Raw genomic sequence first — 5,505 nt, 5'->3', positions numbered from 1 at the left:
AGAAAGTCCCATGAGAGCGTATCAAACGCCTTGGTTATATCTGCTTTTATTGCTACATGTCCCCCATAACATTTTGAATCCAAAAGATTGAAACACTCAGAAGTCACCAAGATATAGTCTGATATATTTCTGCCAACAACAAAAGCATGTTGCTGAGGAAACACAATACGAGATGCAATTGAAGACAATCGAAGTGCAAGAATCTTTGGAATAATCTTGAAAACAAAGTTGGTAAGAACAATAGGACGAAATTGCTTGATGGAGTCGGCATGATCCACCTTTGAAATAAGAATAATAAGCCCTGAATTAAAAGAAGCAGATAACTGACCATGTGTAAAAAAATATTGCACCGCATTGATCACTTCTGCACCCATAATATCCCAACAAGAAACAAAGAAGTGACCATTAGATCCATTTGGCCCTGGCTATCAAGGTCCATTGATTAACTGCTCCCCAAATCTCTTCTGGCAAGGGAACAAAAATAAGGGACACATTTTCCTCTTCAATGACCATAAAGGGCATCACCCGAGACACCAAACCAGGTGCATGATAATCTGCATGTTTTGCAAAGAGATCCATATAATAATTAATAATATGATCTTGGATAGAGTGAGGGTCATCAAAAACCTGATCGCCATCCCGAAAAAGAGTGATAGAAGAGCGATTATGACGTGCTCTATTGGAAATTATACAGCGCACCCGGGTGCGCGGCGCACCCGGTGTATCCACCGTTGATTTTGCCCGAAAAAAAAAAAAAAAAAAAAAAAAAAAAAATAGACGGTGGAGATGACGGGTGCGCCGAATAGGCTCTCCGTGCTCTATACCACATGAAAAAAAGTAGAATTAAAATCACCTTCTGATAACCACTTCAACCTTGCTTTCTCTTTCCAAAAACTTTCTTGCACATGAAGAGATTCTGATAAGTTTGCTTGCAGCTCAATCTCTTTTGCAAAGTCATCATCCGTTCCACTAGTAGCAGCAATATCTTCTTGAACTTTTGCTAAAGCTTCAAGGTCTTTTTCCACCCTACGATGAACATCACCAAACACCTCCCAATTCCAACGCCGAAGGGCTTTCCTTAGAACACGTAATTTATGTTTTAAAATGGAGAATGGGCAACCATAAGAAGAGGCAGCAATCCAACAATTCTTAATAAACTCCCTGAAATTTTCATGTTCCGACCACATTTACTTGAATCGGAAAAGACTATAGTGTGGCCCTGATAACTTTGAGAAAGACATGAGTAATGGGTTATGATCTGAGCAAGTCCTAGGAAGTGTACAACAATCAAACTGATCCCATGTGTCTAACCACTCCAAAGTAGCAAGACATCTATCCAGACATAACTTAACATTTCCACGAAAGCCACGACGACGCACCCATGTAAATTCTGCCCCTTTAGTGTCGACATGAATAAGCTCACACACATCTGACATCGCCTGAAATTCTTCACATGAACGTCTACAAATTAACCAAAGAACCTCCTTTCTTTTCATGAGCACCAAGAACTACATTAAAGTCACCAAAAACTATATATCCACGGACTAGAAACAAACCGACGCTTAACATCAGCGATATATATCCTCCCATAGCTTACGGCGCCCTGCTATTGTTGTACAAGCATAGACAGCGGTGAGAAAACAATTAACTGAATCAAACATGACCTGGAGAGATACTTGCTGATCAGAGATGAACAAAATACAAACCCAAGGAATAAGTGAAGATTTGCAGAGAACTCATAAGTTAGGCAAAGAGGAACCCCGATCATTTGTGGCGCATGCCTAACGAGCGCCAAAACGAGATATTAATCGAATCTAAAGAAACAAAAGGCTCAGCTATACAGAGAACCTCCGGATTATGAGACTGAACAAACTCTGTTAATGCATCCTATGTGGGAACATTAGCTATTCCCCTCAAGTTCCAATAGAGAACTTCCATTGAGTACTACCCTTTGTACGACGTACGTAAGCCGCACGGCTCTTTGCATTCGCCGCCTTCCTTGTAGACATACGACGAGTCTGAGATGCCACTTGTGTAAAAGTTGGATCAGCGACCTCTCTTTCAGTATCTTCATACCAACTACAAGTGTCCTCTTCACCCGGAGCACTCTCATTCTCACTCTCTGAAACCTCTGTTCCATCATCACTGGTAACCTGAACCATGTTATCATTAATTTCAGCACCGCGGATACAAGTTATAGCATCATTATCCTCTGAAGCAAGAACATCTTGCACAGTCACTTTAGTAACCGACACATGCTCCGACACCATGACCATAGCATTCTCATATTCTAAACCTTCCACATCATTAACCTTATTCACAAGAGCATTACCTATGTGTGGTTGCTCAAGCAAGGGAGTAGCAACAGTATTAGACAGTTGGAGCTGGTGAGGAGGAGATCGACTAGTTAAATTAAACTCAGTATGTAGTTATGTACACTACTCACAAATCACGTTGTTAATGTTGTTCTTTGTGATTTACCAACCAGCTCTACAAGATATTGTCATCTATATATAGACACCAAATTACAAAGAATAATACTAAAAAATAATAATGTATTACGTACTATAACATTAATTTATTGAGATTCATGAGTGTGTTTACCGTCTCTGAGAAATCTGCTTACATTCCAGTCCTCCAATCTCACACTTTTTCCATTAAAATTTTTAAAGGATGAATAACATCTGATTAATTAATCATGGACGTACTTTAATATTTTATTGTTACAATGAAAATGATGACATGCATATGTTATTGTTGAGCATGTGTTGACGTATGTTTTCACCTTTCCTAATATACGAAGGAATATTGCAGTTATTCATTTATTACCACACTTTAATTTGACTGCAATCTTGACATATACACTAGCAATATCACACACAACGTCTTAGTAGTACTGATCTTCGACGGCTTCAATTAGAATTTGTTCAAGACTGAATTGAACATCTATCTCGTCATCGCCCTTAGCCTCCAAGGATTGCTTGTACGTCATTCCGCAATATATAGGAGGGTGAGACTCATCAACAAACTCTGGTGCTCGAGACACAAATGAGTCCAACGAAGGTCCATGGAGTGTGGCCACTGTTATTCTCTTCACTTTGTTATTGTCCACAACCACACGATGAACATAGTCTTTTTTTTTTTTTTTTTTTTTTTTTTTTGAAACAAAGGGCTGGTGCAGCTGCCCTCAAGCATTCATTAATGAAACTGTCGAATACAAGGGGGGTCATGAAGCCTAAACCCCTGATTACAAAGATCAGAAATAAAATCAAGAATCTCTACAACATACTTGTATTCTAACAAGTACCAACTGGCAAAAAGTACTACTCTAATGGTGACTCTATTTGTTTTATCACAGCGGTGACACAATGGAAAGATCATTAGACATGTACCACAATTACATATCCTGATGTCCAATAATTTAGCTTTCCTACTATGTTGCCGCTAGAAAATAATCTGGACGACACTCAGTTTCATCTTGCCACTAGGAGGTTGCGCCCATTTAACCAAGCAAACGACGTGCTACCGACCTAGAACAGATAAGACACATAAGGTGCATAGACCGGCACAAGGCCCTTCGTGCCCTACCGTATAGTGGTAGGGAATATTGGTTACATAACGTCGCTTAGTACTATGCAGTAAAGCATAAATAAAACAAAGAAACAAAACATAAAGTAAAATTAAAACTTGAGCCCAGGCCCAGACCAAAGCCCAAACCCTAGCCTAAGTCCAACTAGCATGCCTAAAGATGCAGTGAAGACTGCTTCTGGTATCTCGCCACCGTACTGCAAGCCATGGCGATGCCGACCAACCACCGACGGCCAACCTGTCACACCAAGAAAACTCAGGCAACCCGATCATCTTTCCGATATCTCCAACCTGCCAGCAAACAACATCACCATCGCAAGAGAGCCATATCCACAAGGTGAATCCACAAGACCCAAAACAGAACAGATCACCACAATCTGATCTGAGCCCCATGGAAACTGCCCTCACGCCACCAGGAAACATCGCCACCGACCGTCTACCTCCCACCTTTTGCGAGATCGAACCCAACCCGATCCACAAGCGATCAAATCTCTGAGATTCCTTGACGAACCGTCTTCGCATTCTTGGCAGTGAATCCACCGCACAACCTCCATTGCGAATGGGCTTCTTACCGGACACGGGGTCCATTCAACCCGTCCGACAACGCTGCCGGAGGGTTCGTACTCTCTTTGGTGTTTTGCTCTCTTTGCTCTCTCTAGGGTTCGTGGGGGCTTTGGTTTCCCAATGAACATGGCTCTTGTATTTCCCATTTGTTAAAATCTATAGCAATAATAAACAACTAATTAGTACCATCCAGTAGTAATTAAGAAGGATGCATGGATCGCTCTGTTTAGAAAGAAAAAAAAAATTATGAAAATGATCTACTAGTCAAAAATGAATAATGTACCTCGAGATGATCCCCAAGGCTTATGAAAATGGCATTAGGGGGCATGTTAACATTGATCCAGTCTCCCTTATGGGATAGTATTTGCAGGCCACCATTCACGTCTTGGATGAGCGAAACGAAGAAGCCAGGATCAGTATGGTTAGGCACACCAATAGAACCTTTTGATCTGAAATTGGGTGGGTATAAGTTCATGGCAGACACATCGAACCCTGAGTTGAGCTTAAAAGCTTTTTCGATGTAGCATTCTTCAAATCCCATGGCCTTTGAAATTGCCTTTCCCAAACACTTTACTATAACTCTCAGTCTTTTGAAATATTCTTCCATAGCCTCACTGCATGCATGTAGAAAAAATACGACAGGAAAACACCATAGTTATTTATACGCCCGCCATCTGAATTGTAGCAGTTCAATTTGTATATATGAACCTCCAGCACCATGAAAGACAATAGGAACGAACCGACGAAGCCACGAAGAACATGTACGTATAGGGATTTTATACCTAAAACCAGCTGGTTTAGTAGGGCAGTGGTACTCAGGATGTCACTGCAATCACCTTGAGAAATTCTCTATTCTCCGTAAGAGATGATCGAAGAACCCATCGGATTCTATCTGTTGGATTCTTTTTCTCATACTGCTTTCGGTCTTCGATTTCCGTTGGATTGAAGAAGTCAGTTATTCCTTTGAACACACTCAAACAACTCATCTGACACGCCATGATTTACCAGCTGATCAAGAACATTGAAACCATATTAGCAGTACGTGCATATATATAGTCCGTTTCTGGTGCGGACGTCCGTACGGGTTTTCAGTACGGATTTCCGCCGTTTCTCCATCATTCCAGCTCCGACGACGTCGTTTCTTCTCCCCGGCGTGATCCCAGACCTCCCCCGACGGTGTTGGAATGAAGAAGAAGGCCGGAGAGATCGCGATCGGAGGTCTGTGCAGCAATCTCACTCAGAACTTCACGACCGATCATGATGGACCTCCGATCGCGATCTCTCCGGCCTTCTTCGTCATTCTAACACTGTCGGGGGAGGTATGAGATCAAGCCGGGGAGAAGAAACGGCGTC

At 41.7% G+C, this 5,505-nt stretch overlaps 1 pseudogene; it reads right to left on the bottom strand.

Annotated features, from left to right (window-relative positions):
* Positions 1-1,913: 1,913 nt before the first annotated feature.
* The window catches only part of LOC101301754, a 4,080-nt pseudogene continuing 488 nt past the window's right edge, over positions 1,914-5,505 (bottom strand).

This window comes from Fragaria vesca, linkage group LG2 (assembly GCF_000184155.1).
Source record: "Fragaria vesca subsp. vesca linkage group LG2, FraVesHawaii_1.0, whole genome shotgun sequence".
Taxonomy (NCBI): Eukaryota; Viridiplantae; Streptophyta; class Magnoliopsida; order Rosales; family Rosaceae; genus Fragaria; species Fragaria vesca.
The sequence above is the reverse complement of the archived record's forward strand: the minus strand, read 5'-3'. Positions and strand labels throughout refer to the sequence as shown.